General features: G+C 46.1%; 1 long non-coding RNA gene across 3 annotated transcripts; it reads right to left on the reverse strand.

Annotated features, from left to right (window-relative positions):
• Positions 1-378: 378 nt before the first annotated feature.
• LOC309328976 lies at positions 379-22,408 on the reverse strand. 3 transcript variants are annotated; one of them, XR_014150975.1, is made up of 4 exons: positions 13,446-14,196; positions 13,157-13,327; positions 6,534-6,635; positions 379-1,449 (listed from the first exon to the last, which is right to left on the reverse strand). It is a non-coding gene; the product is annotated as an uncharacterized lncRNA (long non-coding RNA). The 3 variants fall into 3 exon arrangements; XR_014150976.1 differs by lacking the exons at positions 379-1,449; positions 13,446-14,196 and adding an exon at positions 20,493-22,408 and having other exon boundaries at positions 4,839-6,635; positions 13,157-13,227; XR_014150977.1 differs by lacking the exon at positions 379-1,449 and having other exon boundaries at positions 4,839-6,635.
• Between the last annotated feature and the right edge of the window lie 226 nt (positions 22,409-22,634).

Raw genomic sequence — 22,634 nt, forward strand, 5'->3', positions numbered from 1 at the left:
AAGGCCTCGCAGGCCTCAGGAAGCCTGTGGACCAGAGGTTCCCCACTCCTGCCTTAGACCTGTCATTAGAGTGTTCTTTACTGCAAAGTCAAGAAACAGCACAACCTGTTGGCAACTAAAAAAAATAACGATACAATGCATGTTAATATGGAGTTGCTCCATTTTGGTTTTATCAACAGTTCTCAGTAACAACAACAAAACCAGAACAGCAGCCCTGCAGACCAGTTGAAAACTGGCAGACCACTTAAACCTTTTGCCTTCTATGAAAGATAATGTGTGATAATGTTCACTCTATAAAAGGCAATTAGAAAGAAAGGCAAGGAAAGAAAGAAAGAAAGAAAGAAAGAAAGAAAGAAAGAAAGGAAGGAAGGAAGGGCAGGGCTGGGCTGACCAAGGGCAGACTGGGGTTGATGGACCAGCCTTTACTGGTTATGAAAACCATGGGCCAGGAATTTGCTAGTCCTTTGGAAAAACCCAGACCTGATCCAAATGGTCTCCATCTCTGTTGTCAGGGAAAAAATGAATCATGTGCAGCTTCAACTATAGAACATTCTCAACTATTTTGAAATCTTTCAAAAGAAGGTGTGGACCACACTCATGGGCCACCAGTGGTTGGCAGGCCTTCATGTGAGAACCTCTGATCTGAATACAACCTCAAACAAATGCCAGCGCTTAGGGTATAATAAACACAGGTCATGGGCTGACCTTATCCCAGTGGTTCCCATGGTCTGAGAACCTGGCCCATTTTCGTTTTCAGCATCTTCTGAAGAACTAGAAGCCGCCCAGCTCCCCTCTTGCTGTTTCAGCTTGTTAATTACTTTGCGCTACTAACATGAACTGCACATTTCAAGACACATATTCCTCCTGGGCTTTGTTTACTTGTTATTATACTTTTAAGTGTCATCTGAAATTCCAGATGATCGCTCACTGTGCCCTAGATTGTGGTGCTACCAGAGATGATTTATCATATCTGAAGGGAAGTACAGTCATATCTGTAGGAAAATGAAGATGCAACATGGGGGGATAAAAGGGAGTTAACACAGTTCCGGCTGTAAAAGGGGCTGAGGAAGATGACATTTAGGTTCCTGTGCAAGATGTAATTTCCATCTGACTGGACTGGGCACATATCCAGCTTTTACTTCAGCCCCAACTTCACACTAAGCATAGCTGACGTCTCTTTTAAAAGCTTCAGAGAACAAACTGACTTGAAGTGACTGTTTAGTTTTTAGCAGAAGGAGGGAAAATATGTGTTTGGTAGCACTGGTGAAGTCTGAGCTAGTGTACTGCTTAAGGAGCGACGTTGTTGTGAGGAGGAGGGAAATATCTGGTGTGGTTCACAACTGAACGTGAATCTTCCAAATCCACACTTCTGAAATGGTACCTGGACCAAAATCCACCTGTCCTCCAAAATTCATGCTTCTCCAAATTTTGTGATACGGTTCTCCAACCCTGAATGTTTAGTACAAAAAATGCACACATTGGGGGGAAACAAAATGCCAAAATGCATGATATCTGGAGATCTTGCTTTCTAAAATGTGTATCTTAGGTAAAATTGCATAGAAAAAATGTGCATATTATAATACAGAGCAGACAAAATTTTGTGAGGGTTTAACAAAATTGCACATTGATGTAGCAAATTTAAGGTTAGGAAAGAGAAACTGTGAGAAAATGAAATCCATAGATTTGTCCATCCCTAGTTATTAGTACAGACAGGGAAATAATGGCTCTTGTGGTTGCTGGAGAAGAATGAAAAGCTACACCTGTTGAAATTAATTCTTCTATTCATTTTTTTTTTTTTAGGGACGCGGGTGGCGCTGTGGGTAAAACCTCAGTGCCTAGGACTTGCCGATCGTATGGTCGGTGGTTCGAATCCCCACGGCGGGGTGAGCTCCTGTCTCTCTCTCCCAGCTCTTGCCCACCTAGCAGTTCGAAAGCACCGCTAAGTGCAAGTAGATAAATAGGTACCGCTTTATAGCGGGAAGGTAAACGGCGTTTCCGTGTGCTGCGCTGGTGCTGGCTCGCCAGAGCAGCTTCGTCATGCTAGCCACGTGACCTGGAAGTGTCTGCGGACAGCGCTGGCTCCCGGCCTCTTAAGTGAGATGAGCGCACAACCCTAGAGTCGGACACGACTGGCTCATACGGGCAGGGGTACCTTTACCTTTTATTCATTTTTTTAAAATGCAGCAGCCCTTGTAAAGACTTGGGCCACATCTGTATAGTACACTGAAGGCACTATGATATCACTTTAAACAGTCATGGCTTCTCCAAATGAATTATGGGAATTGCAGTTTGTTAAGGATGCTGCAGGTTGTTAGGAGATCCCTATTCCCCTCACAGAGCCACCATTTCTGGAGTGGTTTAGCAGTCGATCCCTGTCCACAGGGAACTCAGAAATGTAGGTCTGCTTAAAGTGGTATGAGTGGTTTTAGATGTATAGTGCAGATGGGTCACTGTCATATCACACAGATGCACACATACACCTTCATTTGTTGTTGTTGTTGGCATCCGTCTGTCTTGAGAGACAATGGAGGGTGCTTCTGGGGGTGAAGTCAAACCACTGTATTAGCAGCACCAAACTGACCTCCCCAGGGCACAAGCCTGGGCAGTGCGTATAGAGATCTTGGGCTGTCAGGCAACAAGATCCCTCTCTTGGCCTCACGGAAGAGATCCGAAGGAAAGCAGAGCAATACATTTGGCACCAGCTTGGCTGCAGGAGTTGCCAGAAGGAGGTATACAAGATGCCATCCAAACATGTTATGGACTCCACTCTGGATTTGTCTAGGGTTTAGTCCTTGTGCATTCTCTTGTGCAATACCATTTTGCTGGTGCAAAACATTCCCTCAGTGGAACCAGTATACGGCTAAGTGACTTCAACTTTGTGGTACATTGGATATAACACTTACTAAAAACCAACAATTTTCTAAGTGCTGTACATATATTAAAATACGGTGGTCTCTGTCTCATAAGCTAATAATTGAATAGACACGATACAAAAGGGAAAAGGAATGGGGAGAGGAGATGAAAGCAAATGGAAAATGTATAATAATATGTAAAATTATGATAAAGATAGTCACCAGATTAAAAGCATTTTAGTTTATTAGTTTTAGTTGACTGACTCATTAATTGATTAAATGTGTGTAAAGTTGGCATATTAATAAAACAATGGTTGTAAAGGGGGGTGAGTCTTTATTTTAAGGTGTTCCAACTGAGGTTACAGCAGGCATTTTCATAGAAAAGGCATTCCTTGTTCTCTGCCACATGGGACAGCCTTGGGATAAAACAATTTATCATTTCTACATATAGAAGCAGCATGTAGACATTTTTGGTGAATTGTTGAAAGATCAATATATTTTGACAAATACTGTTTGAATGAAAAGTATACAGTTATCCTTATATTTATTTTTGCACAGGTTCACGGCTGAATACAAAAAACTACAGTGTGCACAGATCTGAAGTATGCAAAATTATTGCATATTCATCAAGGCGTTTGCCCAAGACGGAGTTTGATTACCTTGTTGGTATCTCTGGAACAAATGAACATGTCTTCAAGGCTCTTTGTTCCTTTGGGGGGGAGGGGAACAAAAAAACATTCCATCCAAATGTTGCCTTTGCATCTCCCCCTTTTGAAATACTGGTGACTACCAGATCTCCTGTGCAGGTAAGATGTAAAGGATTTTGCTTGGACATGCTGCAAAGGAACAGTAAGCACTAAGTTCTGTTGCATTCTGTTCCCATCCAGCAACTGAAATCTAAAGCAGCATTCAAGTTTTGCCAGAGTTTTATAATGCCTGTTGCTTCCACTTTTTTAAAAATACATACTATATGCCCATGTATTCACAGAGATGTGAGGCTGCAAGTGACACACCCAGCTGTTCACCAGCATTGTACCCAATTCTATCCCAATTGTGATAGGACAAGTCCCCTTTACCATCAACCTAATCAGATCCGCCCTCTCAAAGAATACCAGTAGAAAAGAAAGATGACCAAATGTTGTACAGCCAGCTATTCAAGCATCAAACTCCTACCTCCTGATGAAACAGAAAGATCAGTTCAGCTGTACTTTGGAAGTCACAGCATGTGACATCAAAGATCACCTGTAGTGTTATCACCCGGGAGATGATCAGAACAGGAGAGCACATTGCTGCTCTCATTAGGACCCTTTGAATTTCTCCATCAGCCGACCTCTGCCTCTCAAATCACCATAAACCAAGATAGAAAATATTAAATGAGGTCATGGGGGCTCTCTCCCTCTCATCTTCTTTAAACGGCACGGGAGACATGGTGTGACAGATCTGTCTGTACAATTTCCTCTGGCTGCAGATATGTTTTTGTTTTCCAGTTTTCAAAGTCATAAATGATGGGGGGGGTGTTTCTATAGAAGTTTTCAAATTGTGCTCTGGAAAGCACCGCAATTAGAAGAAGATCCATCATGGCGGATGAGCTTCTTTTGTTTTTCTGAGAGACAAGCTTCTCAGTCATTATCAATGTCCCCTTCCCCACCATGCCCAGCTGCAAAGGAACACTGCCCACCTCTGCCTTGTATTCAGTTTCTTAGAAAAGTTTTCTCTCCCCCCCCCCCACTTTTAGACTTCCTAGTTTGTCTTCTGGGAAATGGGTGCTTTGCAACAGACCATGTCAACACCAGCCATTTTGTGAATTTCAAATCTAATACACATATTATTATTTTTTAAAAAAAGAAGCTTAAAAGGCATGTTGGAGAAGGAAGGTGTTCAATAGGTGCCCAAAAGACAGAATCTGATATCTAATGGAAGGGAGCTTCAAAAGGTCAGTGCCACCACACTAGAGGCCTGATTCCTAAACTTTACAGAATAGCCCTCTCCTGCTAATTGCAGTGATTTGTTGGGTATGCAACAGATGATTATTTGGGGTATGCAATGTGCCCCGTACTGACCGAGAACATGCACAACACACATGGGTTTTGAAGGAGAAACAGCTCCCCACTGTGAGTTGGAAAGTTACTATTGTACAGCAGTTATCTCTAGCATTGTGTTCCCACAGTGGTCAGTGAGATGCCTAAGGGAAGCCTATAAGGAGGACAGGAGTGTAATAGCACTCGCCTCACCTGTGGTTTCCAGCAACTGGAATTCAGATGCAATCCTTACAGACCGAAAGTCTGACTTAGCATAGGGCAGCTTCCTATATCCTAAACCAGCCTTACCCATGAAAGCTCTTGTGGTTCATAAGAAGAGCCCTGGTGGATCGGATAAAAGGCCCATCTAGTTCAGCATCCTCTTCTCACAGTGGCCAAGCAGATGCCCATGGGAAGCCCACAAGCAGGACATGACTGCAACAGCCCGCTCCCAAATTGTGATTCTCAGCAACTGGTATTCAGGTGGGAGAAGAAAAAGCTAAGGAGTAAACCCCAGACAAATCCCTAAGACGGTTGGATGGCCCCTTGTACGCCTCCTTCTAGCAACTCCTGCAGCCAAGCTGGTGCTAGACGTATTGCTCTACTTTCCTTCCGACCACATCAGCGAGGCCCAGAGGCGTCTTGTCGTCTGGGCAGCCCAGAGCCTCCATACAGACTGCCCAGGCTAGTGTCCTGGAGAGGTCACTTCAGTGCTGCTAATGCAGCAAAAACAACCCAAGAGGCAGCACTTGTGAGATACTGATTTCTGTAGCCCCAGCAGGTGCTGTGATTCTCCAGAGGTTTGACTTCACCCCTGGAGGCACTTCATTGTCTCTTGAGACAGACAGATGCCAACAACCTCCTCTGAGAGTGAAGGTAGTGCATTGCTATCATGGCTAGTAGCCACTGTAAGCCTTATCCTCCATGAGTTTGTCTAACCCTCTTTTAAAGCCCTCTAATGGTTGGCTTGGGACGCGGGTGGCGCTGTGGGTTAAACCACAGAGCCTAGGACTTGCCGATCAGAAGGTCAGCGGTTTGAATCCCCGCGATGGGGTGAGCTCCTGTTGCTCGGTCCCTGCTCCTGCCAACTTAGCAGTTCGAAAGCACATCAAAGTGCAAGTAGATAAATAGGTACCGCTCCGGCGGGAAGGTAAACGGCGTTTCCGTGCGCTGCTCTGGTTCGCCAGAAGCGGCTTAGTCGTGCTGGCCACATGACCCGGAAGCTGTACGCCGGCTCCCTCGGCCAATAAAGTGAGATGAGCGCCACAACCCCAGAGTTGGCCATGACTGGATCTAACGGTCAGGGGTCCCTTTACCTTTTTTAATGGTTGGGTTAAGATCTTCTTGTGGGAGTGGATTCCATAGTTTAACAATAATAATATTCTCATTTATACCCCGCCCATCTGTCTGGGTTTCCCCAGCCACTCTGGGTGGCTTATGGCATATATAAAAACATAGTAAAATATGCAGTGCTTTTTTTCTGGGGGGGTGTGTGCAGGGGTACACATACCCTTAAACATTTTGTGACTCTAAGTTTGGCCTCATTGAAGGGCAGTATTTCAATATGAGTAGAAAAATGAGAGTATCCCTAAACATTTTTTCAGGGGGGGGGGGGGAGCACTGAAAATATGTGCTCTGTGAAGAAGTCCTTGTCAGCTCCTACCTGCAAACAGGACCTGAGGCAGCTCCTTTTCATTATTTGCTTAAAGAGCTCCTGCTATTCCTCATGGGGTATCTTTGCGTAACAGCCACCTTCAGGAAGGAACTGTAAAAGCAGGATGGAGGGAAGGCAATAACTGTTAATGAAGCCTGAGGTGGAATCAATGAGCCAGTGTCAAAATGGCAGCCGCAGGCGGGGTGGGGTGAGAGGGGAGGGGAGAGGAAGGGCCAAGGAGGAAGACACAGGATTCACCTTCCCTGTCTGCCCTAAAGAAATTGTTTCAGCTCTGGGCCTATCCAGAGTTGGGTTGGGGGGGCGGGGTTGGGTTTTTTGCTGAGGCAGAAAATACATTCTGTATTAAGTAACACCAAATTCTGCTCAGGATAAGTGTTGCCAATTAAATAAATCCATAACACAGGAAGCTGCCTTATACCGGTAATTGACTTTTTTCTTTTTCTCTCCAATTTTAAGGGAGCGGCTTATATTCGGGTATTGTCTTTTTTTCTTTTTTCCCCCTTGAATTTTACAGGTGCAGCTAATTTGCGGGTGCCGCTTATATTTGGGTCAATACAGTACAGTTGTACCTCGGGTTACATACGCTTCAGGTTACAGACGCTTCAGGTTACAGACTCTGCTAACCCAGAAATAGTATCTCGGGTTAAGAACTTTGCTTCAGGATGAGAACAGAAATCGTGCTCCGGCGGCACAGTGGCAGCAGGAGGCGGCCCCATTAGCTAAAGTGGTGCTTCAGGTTAAGAACAGTTTCAGGTTAAGAACGGACCTCCGGAACGAATTAAGTACTTAACCCAAGGTACCACTGTACTACGTCAGGCCACTGGTTCATTTCTAACACTATTGTCTCTGTTGATGGGCAGCAGCTCTCAAGTATTACAGACAGGAAGTCTCTCCCAGCCCTTAGCAGAGTTGCCGGGGATTGAACCTGGGACCTTCCGCATGCAAGGCAGATGTTCTGCTGTTGAGCTACAACCCAAAGTGGCTGGCTGGGGTGGAGCCACTATGTTAGCTTCTTGGCAGGTGGGTTACTTACTGCTGCTTACTGGAAGAGAGGCAAACACACCAATTCGGCACTCCTGCTGGTGCAGCGAGTGGCTGTGAGAGGAGCTAAAAGTTCTGCTGCTTAATATCCCAGGTTGTTATGTATTGAGTTGAATAGGATCCAAACTGCAGCAGTCTGATTGGTCCTAGAACAATAGGATTCAGAATGCAGCAGTCTGATTGGTCCTAGAACAATACAGCAGTATGACTGGTTGGCATGAACCACCCAATCATGCTCCAGATAGAAGTGAATCCACAACCTGATTGGCTTACAGTAGAATTCCGGAATTAGCCAATCATGTGCAGCCCATTGTGTAAATAATGTATATAAAGCAGATACTTTGAGGGGACCTTCATTCATTCCTCCTCACCACTATGAGCTGAATAAAGAGCATGAAATCACTTTGCGACTGAGTATATTTCACAGGTCCAGTAGCAGTGGGTGGGTATCCTATCCTGGATCAAGGCAAGGTTGTTTTATATGCTCAATTGATAGACAAGAGAGAAAGAGAGACAACTTGCAACACAGTGTTCAGAAGAAGCTCTGTGTTCTGCTTTATGGATGTCTCTGTGCATTTACCTGTTTGGATGGAATCAGATGATAATTTTGAAACTTAAAATGGGGGGGGGGGAGAGTTTGCCACTTGAGGAGACCAAGGTTTGGTCTTTCTTCCAGTGCTCATCCCACAGTCAAACTTCCTCTGCCCACTTAGCAAAGGGCAAGAGGCTCGCCACACCACCACACAGCCAAGAAGAACAGTGTTTAGCCCAAGGGGATAAGATGCGACTTGGACTGGTTTTGTGCTGTCTGGAAGCGTCCTGTAAATACTGATCTTTTTCCAGAAGGGAAGCTGGCTGGGGCTGATGGCACATAACAGGAGCCATTTTCTCCTTGAAATAACTTTGCCCTTGTTAACACCGAGGCCTTGTTTTCTGCTCATAAATAATGCATCCCATTTCTGGGTCTCTCTCTCTCTCTCTCTCTCTCTCTCTCTCTCTCTCTCTCTCTCTCTCTCTCTCTCTCCTGCTTACATGCTAGTGTCAGATTCCACACTCTGCTTTCTGGAGACTGGCTTTCTGGCTCTCTGAAGAAAAGGAAAACAGAGAGGAGGGGGGGTGGGCAAATTCAGGAAAGACATAACAGACCCACAAGGCTTATTAGGCTTAACATCACTGCTCCCGATTGTGGTTTCATTTAAAGGCATCTGAGTCTTGCATCCCCCCTCCTTCCCCCTGATGCTGTCATGTGCTTTAGGTACCCTTTTCCTGGCATGCACAAATAATAAATAACACCCCCCCACACACACACACACACAGCAGTGGGCCACATGCATGTTGCCTGGGCTTGTTCTTTCCAGATTCCTAAATTGCAGGCCAACGGTCTGAGATGGCACACAGCGCTGTGGCTTCGCAACAAAAGACCTCTGAGCTTTTAATTTTTCATATCAGACCCTTTCTTGCCATCCTGATGGTTTCCTTTTGATTGATCTTCTTTGACATCCCGCAACTGCTCCTTGTGTTTCCGGAACAGCCGCCACCGCTGCAGACCATCTCATCTTAGGACTGGAAGAAATGTTTCCTGCAATCGCGCTTCGTTTTTCTTTTTTTGCCTCCTTTTAATAATGTTAAATCTGTGCACGGCTTATGGCAGTGCACTTTTATGCGTGCCTGTTGTTGTTTTTTAATACAGAGGGAAGGAATTGTGGGTGAGGGAGGATTTCTCAGACATCTTGTAAGATTGCAAAGTAGCTGTGAGGTGTGCCATGACAGGAAACGAAAAAGTGAGTTTAAAACTGTTCTGCTCCTGGATCTGTTCTGGGGTGGAGGAGTGTCCTTCCAGGGATGAGAGTTGTCTGGCTACATTCAAAACATATTGAAAGCACATTTCTTCCCCCAAAGAACCTGGGAACTATAGTTTACCCTGGAAAACTATACAGTGGTACTACAGGTTAAGTATTTAATTCATTCTGGAGGTCCGTTCTTAACCTGAAACTGTTTTTAACCTAAAGCACCACTTTAGCTAATGGGGCCTCCTGCTGCCGCCGGAGCATGATTTCTGTTCTCATTCTGAAGCAAAGTTCTTAACCCGAGGTACTATTTCTGGGTTAGCAGAGTCTGTAACCTGAAGTGTCTGTAACCTGAAGCGTATGTAACCCAAGGTACCACTGTAATTCCCAACACCCTTAACAAATCACAGTTTCCAGGATTCTTTTGAAGGAAGTAATGTGTTTTAAATGTGCAGTGTAAACAGAGCCTCAGAACCACTACTGGCAGAAGGAGGGTGATTCCCTCAAGACCCCTCCTGTGAGGCTTCTGACTGCCATCAAGTCAGCTCTCTGAAGGAATACCTGCCCCGTGGCCTAGATTTTATCTGTAGCACTTCTTCTGGATCTGATAGGGAGGAGAGCGCATCTGGGAAACGAATGCTGTTCATCAAGGCCAACTTCTATAACTGCATTACAAGAACTGTAACGTAGAAGAATTGCAGCTGAATGTTGGAAGACTCAAGACAGGCAAAAGAAAGTACTTCTTCCACAGCACTCAGTTAAAACTAATGGAATTTGTTCGCACAAGATGTAGCAACAGCCACAAACTTGGATGGTTTTAAAGTGGTATCGCATAGATTCATGGAGGGTGGGGTTATCAGGGGCTGCTAGGCATGATGATGGTGTTCTACCTCCACTGCTGGAGAAAGTAGGCCTCTGAATGCCGGTTGCTAGGAATCAGAAGTGGGGAATGTTGCTGGTCCACCTAGATTAGTTTTGCCCACACTGACTGATGCTCTATCACTGAGTGATAGAGAGGGTAGCGCTGTGGTCTAAACCACTGAGCCTCTTCGGCTTGCTGATCGGAAGGTGAACTCCCGTTGTTCTGTCCCAGCTTCTGCCAACCTAGTGGCTCGAAAGCACACCAGTGCAAGTAGATAAGTATGTACCGCTGCGGCGGGAAGGTAAACGATGTTTCTGTGCGCTCTACCACTTGTCACGGTGTTCCGTTGAGCCAGAAGCTGTTTAGTCATGCTGGCCACATGACCCAGAAAACTGTCTGTGGACAAATGCCGGCTCCCTCAGTCTGAAAGTGAGATGAGTGCGGCAGCCCACAGTCACCTTTGACTGAAGTTAACTGTCCAGGGGTCCTTTACCTTTACCTATCAATAACCTACAATCAGGGCCTTTTTTGCAGCCAGAACTTGCCGGACCTCAGTTCCAGCACCTCTTAGGTGGGCGCCATTGCCATTCTAAAAGAACAAGGGAAGTGTTTGTGGTGCTTTCTGGCACCTTTATTTCTAGAAAAATAGCACTGCCTACAACCTTCCTCAAACATGATGCTAAAGGAGAAGAAAAACAGGGACGGAGGAGGGAAATAACCAAATGTTAGTTCTGGGGTTACTGCACAGGCCCCTTCTGGGAAAGGAGGAACAAAAATTACAGCTGCTCCCAGCCAAGCTGATGGGGCAGGGGGCTTGTGGCCTCACCTCTCCTTCTAATGCAGCCAGGCTTTATGAGGGACTAAATTTGATTTCACTGTTACATTCATATCTCACCTTTCCTGCAAGGAGCTCAAGGTAGCCTGAGGGCCAGATCAGGGACCCTGGAGGGCCACACTGGCTTCCTAAGATGGAGATTTCTCACCCCTGGTGAAACCAGCTCAGTGTGGGTCACTCACAGAAACAGAAGAAGCCTTATAATGAGCCAGACCAATGGCTCAGTACTAACTGGCTGCAGTTCTCCAGGGTTTCAGGTGTCTCCTACCTGGAGATGCCACTGGAGATTGAACTTGAGACCTTATATGTGCAAAGTGAATGCTCTGCCATTGAGCTGTGCCCTGGAAGAGCCACTCAAGCACAACCCCTAGCTTGGTACCTTTTTCTTGCAATGCTTCCCTCCCTCTTCTGGGTTCTCTCCAGCATTAAATCAGCCACAGAGGAAGCTGTCTGGGTGCAGACGAAGAGAAATCTGCAAGTGGAGCACTAACTCAGGCAGCGGAGGATGCAGGGCAAGATGTGGGCTGCACAACATACTTCAGACATACCCAAAACAAAACCACGGATGGAGAGGAAACAGCATCCAGGCCATCGGGAAGCGCATGCTTTGATCCGCGCCGATTGCTCTGGGCAGATGGCACATGGCTGCAGGAAGCAGGATGTTTTTAATGCTGCGAGCTGGAAAGCTGAGGTGTACATTACACAAAGGTATTGTGCTCCATCGAAGTGACTCATGCACCTCTCCGAAAAAGCAAAGCAGGTGGCCAAAGAGCTAATATCCTCTCGCTAACAGTTATCACAACTCCCTGCATGTCTCTCTCTCTCCCCCCCACCCCCAGCATTTGCTTTGTTTTAGGAGGGATCCAGGATCTGTCTCGACTGCCAGAAGTTATTCCTTTACCACTACAGTGATACCTCGGGTTAAGTACTTAATTCGTTCCGGAGGTCCGTTCTTAACCTGAAACTGTTCTTAACCTGAAGCACCACTTTAGCTAACGGGGCCTCCTGCTGCTGCCGCGCCGCCGGAGCACGATTTCTGTTCTCATCCTGACGCAAAGTTCTTAACCTGAAGCACTATTTCTGGGTTAGCGGAGTCTGTAACCTGAAGCGTATGTAACCCGAGGTACCACTGTATTTGGATTGGCATTCGCTGTGTGCGCTTGTACCCCTAGGTGGAGGATGGAGTTTGCAGGATTCGGCCTCACGTTTCGCAGCTGTGCTCCTTGCTTTCTTGACATGCCCACACAGACGCCTAACAGAGCTATATACCATGTATACGTAGGACATAAGAGAATCTTACACAGACAGACACTTGAGCAGGGATTGGGAACCTTTTTTGGTCTGGGGGCCGCATTCCTTTGTGGGCAACTTTCCAGGGGCCGCATGACAGAGGTGAGCAGGGCCACAGGCAAAAGCAGGCGGGCTCTTTACTATGTGCAGTAGTCTACATTCCAGCCAGCCAGAAGTCAGGTGTTTCTACACAGATACACCCCTCCATCTGCAGCTCTGTTGTAGAGCATCAGCTCTGTATTTTTAAGGTCCCAGGTTCAGTCCCTGGCAAAGTTGGGTAGGGTTGGAAAAGACTCCTGTCTGAAACCCTGGAGAGTCACAGTGTATACAGTACAAAGCTAGATGGACCAATGTCCATGCATAAGGTTTCAGGTTCAACCCTGGCATCTCCAAGTGGGGCTGGGGAAGACTCCTGCCTGAAGTGCCTGGATAGCTCAGTTGGTTAGTGTGAGGTGCTGATAACACCAAGGTTGCAGGTTTGATCCCCGTTATGGGACAGCTGCGTATTCCAGGTTGGACTAGATGATCCTCAGGGTCCCTTCCAACTCTACTATGATTCTAGAGCTGCTGCCAGTCAGTGTGGACAGTACTGAGCTACATGGACCAGTGGATTGTCTGACTAGTGATAAGGCGGCTTTCTGATGTTCCAAATGTGTGTAAATTTACTCCAACCTTCAGCAAAGCTTTGCTGGATCCACACGACCTGCGCAAAACATAATCCATCACAAAACAATAGATACTAATAGCCTCTAAGAAACCAACAGGAATGCCAAAAGGAAAATGCCCAACATCTTACCCCAAGGAAGATCACTTTGTCAAAGATGGCCAAGCCTCCTTAAGGAGTCGGTTCCAAAATCGGGCAACATCCTGGCTGAAAAACAATATTAAAGATTTTGCAGCAAACAACAAAACGGAGGCCCAGGGCAGAATCAGCTATGGTCCTTGGATTTAACAGACTCAGAGCACACTGGACTGCTTCTTTCCAGCCTCTGCCAGTCAGCTGAAAATGACCTACTTTTAAGAACATAGGAAGCTGCCTCTTACCAAGTCTGACCATTGGTTCAATTTAGCTCAGTACCGCTGACACTGACTGGCAGCAGTTCTCCTAGGTTTCAGGCAGGATTTCAGTTGGTTGGGACTGAAGCTGAGACTTTCTGCATGTAAACCAGATGCTCTAACCACTGAGCCCCTTTCCTCTCACCCTGCAATTGTGGGAGCCCTTGATTTCTGTGGATCTCTGTTCATTGTATCATCCTCTCCTGCAAAGCTCCGCCGATGTTCTTCTGCGCACATCATTTTGTGTTATCATTTTGCAAAATCATTTACAATGTGTGGTTTATTGCAATTTTGCACGCCCGGGATCTATGTGAACCTGCTTTCCTTCCCTCCCTCCCTCCCAGGAATTTCACAAGTTAGTCATGGCGGCCTCTGTGCCGCCTTCCTTGCTTATTTTGCTTTATTTTGGTAATAAATTTTCCCATACAAATCCCAACCCTGAAAATCTCGTCTGTGTTTCAGGTTCCTAAAAGCAACTGCTTGTTTAAAAAAACAAAGCCCTGTTGAAATTTCCGAACTTCTTTGAGCTAACTCAAGAGGAAAACAAGAATTAATCATATACACTTTTTCTTTAAGCAAAGAAAAACCATCTAATTAAAGCCACAGCAGAGAATCTGAGCCCCCAAGCCACCTCCTCAAGTTGTGGAACTCAAACTCCCAGAATTCCCTGGGAGGAAGGACTGACTGTTAAGGCAAATAGGCCAAGCTGGCTGGGCGGATGGGAGTTTTAGTTCTGTAAGAGGAATAGGGTTCTCCTGCCGACTCTCAGCACCCTTAACAAACTACACTACCCAGGATTCTTTGGGGAAAGCCATGACTATTTAAAGTGGTATCATAGTACTTTAAAAGTGTGGTGCATATGGGGCCTAAGTTAAAAGGTAAAGGGACCCCTGACCATTAGGTCCAGTCGTGACCGACTCTGGGGTTGCGACGCTCATCTCGCTTTATTGGCCGAGGGAGCCAGCGTACAGCTTTGGGGTCATGTGGACAGTATGACCAAGCCACTTCTGGCGAACCAGAGCAGTGCACGGAAACGCCGTTTACCTTCCCACCAGAGCGGTACCCCTAGCTGTCAACTTACAGATTTGAAAATAAGGGACCAGCAGCCTTGAAAATAAGGGACCAGCAGCTAAAATAAGGGACCTGCAGCCTCACCTGTTCCAGGAACTCCAGTCTTCCTGTCAAACTCATGCTGGTAGCTTCGAGAACACTGTCCAACCAACTTTGTAACCAGAGGTTTAACTGAATAGAATCTGAATCACATGCACCACAAGGCCTATGCAGCTTCAACTTAAGATGGCTCCCCGGCCTGGCTTTGCACTGCAAAGTTTGCAGCAGCACGTGCAACAAAATGGCGTCCAGCATTCAAAAAACCCCTCAGCTTGCATTAACTAGCCACACACAAGGCATGCAAGCTCCACCCCCCAGTCGTTCTTAGACTTCTTATTGGATGAGCAACACAGCCAAGCAACACAGTTGGAGCCTCCCTCCTCCCTGGCCGGCAGGAAGGGAGGGAGAGGAGCTGCTTCCTTTGAAATTTAAGGGACATCATTTAAGGGACATTTAAGGGACATCCATCAATAAGGGACATGGCGCTGGAATAAGGGACTGTCCCTTCAAATAAGGGACACTTGACAGCTATGGCGGTACCTATTTATCTACTTGCACTTTGACGTGCTTTCGAACTGCTAGGTTGGCAGGAGCAGGGACCGAGCAACAGGAGCTCACCCATTCGTGGGGATTCGAACCGCCGACCTTCTGATTGGCAAGTCCTAGGCTCTGTGGTTTAACCTACAGCACCACCCGCGTCCCTATTGGAGCCTAAGTTAGGGTTGCCATATTCCCAAAAGTGAAAATCCAGGGAAAGTTGTTGAGCTTTCCCCCCTCAAAATAAAGTTTTGGGTAGGGTTGCCACATGCCCACAACATTCCAGTCCTGCCTGGGCCTTCCCTGCATCAGGCAGCTGTTGGGGGCTATCACCACTGCTGTAGGGGAAGGCACAGGCAAAAACAAATGTGAAAACACCCCCCAACACTCCCCCTGGAAAAAGCGAAAATGGTCAGGCTTGCGACAGATGTTGCTCCAGTTGTGCCACCGCCACCACTGCTGCATCACCTTCCTCCCTCCCCGGCCAAGGGAATCCCCAGATGCTATTTTAGGCATCCGATTCATGTCCAGAATTTTCCAGATGTATGGCAAGCCTAGGTAAGTTCAGCTTAGAGTAGACCCACTGAGATTAATGGACTTAAGTTAGTCATGTCCATTAATATCAGTGGGTCTATTCTGAGCAGGACTTACATTGGATGCACTCTCAAAGACTTGAATTTGTGTGTGAGAGGGAAAGAATTGCTCGGTTCTGGCACACACAAAATATTATTTGGGTCACAATTATTTAGTTATACAGTAAGTGCTGCCTTTTGCACCAGGCTCTGCCTGGTGGATCTCCTGCTTCTCCTGAAAAACAAAGCAAATCTCGCAATGCTCTGCTTTAGTCTGGCTCCTGTACATTGCATTCTGATACTCCACCAATGGCTGTTATGCAACTATTTGGGAAAACCAGAAGAGTGTAATTTTGAAGATATACTGGCCAGTGGGGGACAGGCGGAAACACAATTGTCCTACAATAGGTTCAAAATATACCTCAGTAGCTGCAGGACCTTTTGGTGTAGTGCAGGCATGGCCAAACCTGGCCCTCCATACTATTTTGGAACTACAATTCCCATCATCCCTGACCACTGGTCCTGTTAGGGATTATGGGAGTTGCAGTCCAAAACATCTGGAGGGCCAAGTTTGGCCATGCCTGGTTTAGCGAAAAGAGGAGGAAGAGAGAACATGAAGTAATTTAATAAAATGGTGCAAGGCATGTAGAAGGCAGATAGAGAAAAGTTTTCCTCCCTCTCCCATAACACAAGAAGTCATGGACATCCAACAATGCTGAATGTTAGAAGATTCAGGACAGATGAAAGAAATCACTTCTTCAAGCAGTGCAAAGTTAAACTATGGAACTCACTGCCACAGTGAGTCAGTGATGGCTACCAAGGACTTACCCACACTTCCTCTTGCCCTGCTTCTTCCCCTCTGGGGAAAACCACTCTTTAGTGCTCAATTGGAGCAAACTGGGGTTTTCTCCAGATTGAAGTTTGCCCCAGTTGAGCAATAAAGAGCAGGTTTTCCCTAGGAATGGGGAAAGGGGGGAACTGCTTGGACCCATGCTTTCTAGGCACAGGATAAGTGGAAGAGTGCCTAGCTTTAAAAGAGGGCTGGACAAATTCATGATGAATAAGGCAATCAGTGGCTACTAGCCATCATGTCTATGCTCTGCCTCCATGGTTCACTTTTCCCTCTGGCTCCAGCCATCATTTGCACACAACCCTTGGAAACTTGCATGTGAGGAGCTGTGGCTCTTGGGTGGAAAAAGGTTCCCCAACCCTGGTCTAGTGGGATCTCCAGGACCCTCTTTCTACGAGGGCCCACTGCGCCGAGTATTGCAACTGAGATTTGAAGGTTTGTGGCCAAACATGAATAAAAAAAGTTCGAAACCTGATTCTGCTTTCTTTCTTTCTTTTTTTTTTTTTAAAAAGTAGAAAACTGCCAGGCCTCACCTTAGTCTCTCCCCAACAGTAACATGAGAATCAGAGCAATAATATTAACAGTCATAAAACTGTTCCCCACACCCAGCTGGGGCGCTTCATAAAATATAATAAAATACAATTAGCATTCCAGGCACTTACATAAGTAGAAGCACAGGAACATAAAAGGGTGCCGCATACTGAATCAGCCCAATTGGTCCATCTAGCTCAATATGCCAAACTCGTAGTCCCAAACTATGGTCCAGAGCATGGGTAGGCAAACTAAGACGCAGGGGCCAGATGCGGCCCAATCGCCTTCTCAATCCAGCCCGCGGACGGTCCAGGAATCAGTGTGTTTTTACATGAGGAGAATGTGTCCTTTTATTTAAAATGCATCTCTGGGTTATTTGTGGGGGATAGGAATTTGTTCTTTTCAAAATATAGTCTGGCCCCTCACAAGGTCTGAGGGACAGTGGACCGGCCCCCTGCTGAAAAAGTTTGCTGACCATGGGAGGTGCCAACTTGCACCGAAAATTGAGGGGGCCCTGCGTCACATGCACAACATTCCATCAGAGGAGAACAAATGTAGAGCACAGTGTGACTTCAATGGTCATTGGCTCTTCCTTTCTTGCGCTACGCCTCCTTCTACATTGGTGGACCCTCCTCCCTCCCAAAGGATATGGGGGGCAGAACAGCTCAGACCCTATGAGCTGGCACCCCTGCTATGGTCCATGGACCACCACTGGTCCACGAGCTTCATTCAGGGTGTATGTCCTCAGTGTGCCTGTCTAAATACAATTAAAAGTCATACAGCATCTAGCACAGCGCGTTACAGTTGCTACAACAGGCAGAAGAAACATGAAGGGGTCTGTCAACACACACACAATTTTCAAATAGTTCATAAAAGGGAAAGTTTGGGAACCACTGGTCTAGAGTGACCAGCAGTGACTCTCTGGGCTTTCAGGGCCAGCCCTACCTGAAGCTGCCGGGAGCTGAACCTGCGGCTTGTCCATATGCAACACAAATGCTCTGACACTGAGCTATGGTGCTTCTCAATGCAATGTACTGCGGCAAGCAATCCTAAACTAAATGTAAAGGGACCCCTGACCATTAGGTCCAGTCATGACCGACTCTGGGGTTGCGGCGCTCAACTCGTTTTATTGGCCAAGGGAGCCGGCGTACAGCTTCCGGGTCATGTGGCCAGCATGACCTAAGCCGCTTCTGGCAAACCAGAGCAGCGCACGGAAACGCTGTTTACCTTCCCACCAGAGTGGTACCTATTTATCTACTTGCACTTTGACGTGCTTTCGAACTGCTAGGTTGGCAGGAGCAGGGACCGAGCAATGGGAGCTCACCCCGTCACAGGGATTCAAACCGCCGACCTTCTGATTGGCAAGTCCTAGGCTCTGTGGTTTAACCCACAGCGCCACCTGCGTCCCATTAATCCTAAACTACCCATGCCCTAAACCATTTGGGATTAGGCTACCTTGAAGGACCACCTACATCAGGCATAGGCAAACTCCGGCCCTCCAGATGTTTGGGACTACAATTCCCATCATCCCTGACCACTGGTCCTGTTAGCTAGGGATGATGGGAATTGTAGTCCAAAACATCTGGAGGACCAGAGTTTGCCTATGCATGACCTACACACATATTTAACAACTTTTTAAAAATGGGATGGCATTGTGTTCCCGCAGAATTCCCACAAACAAAACCACAGGAAAGATACCGAAACAGCTGTGCTTGCCATATACTGTGGCCTTGTTTCACACCAAGCCACCACTTCCACACTGATTTTTCCGTCTTCTGGGGACAGACAGCAGTGGTCTGTATATCTGGCTTGCCTGCAATGACTCCACCACAAACAAACGGAAGACAAACAAGCAGCGCATCTTGTAGCACATGACAGACTGAACAAATGTATTGTGACATAAGCATTTGTGGGGTGCAGACGACTTCATGCATCTGATGTAGCAGACTGCGTGGCATGAAAGCTTGGACTGTAATAAATGCCTTCGTCTTTCAGCTGCCATAAGATTCTTTCTTGTTTTCACTAACACAGCTCCTGGAAATCGCTTCACCACGGGGACCAATTTCTTTTCCCATCCACCTGTGGCTTCCCTTGTAACGCAAAACGGGGAGTGGGCAATTGTTCTTCTGTTGATGCTACCAATTCATGGCAAGAAATGAAGTTATAACAAACGCCAACTGACATCATTAGCTGAGGGCAGAAAGTGGTGAATCTGTCAATTTTGGTTCCTTTCCGTTTCTCATTTCCTCTTCATTCTTAAATTCAGTTCTCCTCATTTCCACATCAAGTTTGCAATGGTGAATGAAAATTCACCAGCATTTTAGCATCAATTTCTCCTAATGTATTTTTGCAAAGCTATTTCCCCTAATAGAATGCATTTGTGCACATTGTATTCACTAATTTACAGTTTTTTAAATGTACACTTTAGCCATGTATATCTATTTTAGTATGCATTACTTGACTCTGCATTGCAAAATTCAGAAAAGTGTGAATTAAAAAATAAATAAATAAAAAGGCTGTATTTCATTTCACATTTTTTGGGGGAAAAGTGTGGATTTGGTGGGTTCATCTTTAAATGCAACCTGCATTTGATTTTTACCCATCCCTGGCAGAGCAGAGTAAGTGCTTTGGTGTGAGCCCCATGGAAACAAATTGGAGAAACTTGCATACAACAGAGAACATGTATGCTTCTAAGCTCTTTCCCACTTATTTCTGCAGGCCTCATGCCAGAAAACCTCCCTGCAGATCATGCCCTCCAAGAATATTCACATTAGACCCTCCTCTCGCTTCCTGCAAAAATAAATAAATAAACGCAGTTCCACTCCTGTGACAGTTAAGGACTTGCAAAATTCACAGGATTATAACAAGTCAGCTACAGTCACAGGAGGGGGGGAAATCTCCCTGTTCTTCTTGCGCCTTGGGCAGGCTCCCTGATTAATCTGGTCTGGTTTTTGTCTGTTGCACAGCAGGAAGCCAAATCCAGCTCAGGACTGGACTGGAAATATTTCTCACGCTTCTGTTATCGTAGACAAATTGTAACAGCGTGAGTATTGTACAAATGACACCAATGCCCACTGCTTGACAGGAAGCAGAAAGGGCACAGCTATGCTGCAGCCTTATAATTAATTGCATTTCTTCTTCTCCTTCTCCTATTATTATTATTATTATTATTATTTCTAGCCTGTCTTTAATATATGCATGCATTTTTATCGCACTGGGATCCCCATGTACGTTTGCCACTATGACATGCAAACTTCCTCTCTGCCCCTCGCTACTACCCATCCACTTCTTCTCTGGTTACTGAAGACATCTTCCACACCAAATAATGCCCAAACTTCTCTTGCTTTAGAACTGGCGGCCACTACAATCCTAGCAGCACGCCAGAGACAATTAGGTCTCATCTATGGCTTTGTATTTAATGCCATGCTTGTAAGTTGCCTTGCTGGCTGTTGCAGTGGGAAAACAGGATGTAGTACCTTGAAAACAAAGAGATGCCTCCAAGATCACAGCGGTGCTCACACAACAGCGTTCTGAGTTCCTGAGTTGATGTCACTGCAGTTGCTGCTTTAAATTTTCTAATGATCGTTGGCGCAGCTGTGGAGCATCATGCATTCCAGAAATTGTGATTAGGTTCATAGTTAGCTTAGTGGTGCATTGTATTTATGGGTTTCGCATAGACATCTGGTTGGCGACTGTGAGAGCAGGGTGCTGGACTAGATAGGCCTTCTTCATCTGATCCAGCAAGTTCTTCTGAGCTGCAACAACACCCATGGGAAAGGCTGATTTAGGGCACAGGAAGCTGCCCTATGATGAGTCAAGCTGTTGGTCCCTCAAGCTCAGGATTTCCTCTGAACGCCAGCAGCTGGGACTCACAAGTAAGGAGAGTGCAGTTGCACTCAGGTCCTGCTTTCGGGCTTCTCATGAGTGTCTGGTTGGCCACTGTGGAAACTGGATAATTCAGTTGGTTAGAGCATGGTGCTGATGATGCCCAGGTTGCAGGTTCAATCCTCGTATGGGATAGCTGCATTGCAGGAATATGGACAAAATCGAGTTTCCCCAAACTTGTGTCTCCAGCTGTTTTCAGACAACAATTTCCATCATCCCTGACCAATGGTCTTGCTAGCTAGGGGTGATGGGAGTTGTAGTCCAAGAAAAGCTCGAGACACAAGTTTGGGGAACCCTGGACTAGATGATCCTCAGGGTCCCTTTCCAACTCTACAATTCTATGATTCTATGTCTAGGTGAGCCTTTGGCGTGAACCAGCAGAGCTCTTCCTATGTTCTTTTATGCATGCCAGGAGGGAGAAATGTGATGTGCAAAGAGGGGGGAAGGCTGACCTGTGCCTTCCAGGTCTTGAAAGAACATGAATCATCCATTTTCAGGTCATTTCAGTGGTAGCAAGATCAGGGAGGGAAAGCAAGAGAGCGCACAAGGCTATGAAAACCGAAATGTAGGTCATGGATGATCACAGCAATAAAGTCAGTGTGTTCTTCTCGGGAACAGGAAAGAAGGCGCTCCTGATTTCTGTACAGTCTTTCAGTGGACTTTTATATTCACCCTCTTTTTCCGGAGCATGAAAGTAACCCCTTACCATCACTAACTAGGGGAGAGGAATGGCCTGCCTTAATCATTTTTAAATGCATTTATATATGCCGGGAAAGGATTCTGTTGCTGCAACATCTATGAGAACCTTTCAAGCGCTGCTAGGCCCTGGAACCAGGGTTTTAAAATCATCCCATCATTGTCACACAGCTTCATCCCTTTGCATATTTTAACATATTTCCAAGCAAATTTCATTTCACGAAGCTTGAAAGATTTAAAGCTGCTCCTCCTCAAAAAAGAGAGAGGAAGCCCCACCACCACCAACAACAACCATATGTGTTTTTATCCAGTGAAAATGTCTTGAGCTTGACAGCACTTTTAAGCCACCATTCTTTTCATTAAAATGGTTGCAGAATACCCCTGGGAGCAGGGAGCGGGCCGGGGAAATGGGGCATTTTATCATGAGCCTATTCCTTCTCTCATGTTTAAGCAGATTCTGTGTCACATCCTGCAAGCCATTTCCCTCACGTTGGAATGAAAAAAAGTTGAAAAATAAGGGGTGGGGGAAAGGAAGAGGGAAAAGGCAAGGCCAATGACAAAGGACGGATGCTTGTGAAATCAAAAGGTGTCAATCACTTAAGTCAACCACAGCATATATTTTTTTTCCCTTCGCTGGGCTCAAGCAAATCCTTGGCTAATGGTGGTTTAGAGCATGGAACGAGCTAGTTCAGTTTCACAAAGTCCACTGAACTGGTTCAAAAAAAAATATCTTAATGGATTGGACTGTGCCATAGAATTGTAGGGTTGGAAGGAATCCCGAAGATCATCCAGTCCAACCCCTTGCAATGCAGGAATCTCTGACACATGGCCAACCAAACTTCTGTTTAAAAGTCCCCAATGAAGCAGAGTCCATCACCTTCTTAGGCAGCCCCTTCCACTGTCAAATAGCTTTTACCTTCATAAAGTCCTTCCCGATGTTTCGTTGGAACTAGGCACAGTACTCAAGGTGGAGTCCGACTAAGGCAGAATAGGGTGGAGCTCTTACTTCTCTTGATCTGGACACTATACTTCTGTTG

The sequence above is a fragment of the Podarcis erhardii genome (genome assembly GCF_964252035.2).
Source record: "Podarcis erhardii genome assembly, chromosome: 14".
Taxonomy (NCBI): domain Eukaryota; kingdom Metazoa; phylum Chordata; class Lepidosauria; order Squamata; family Lacertidae; genus Podarcis; species Podarcis erhardii.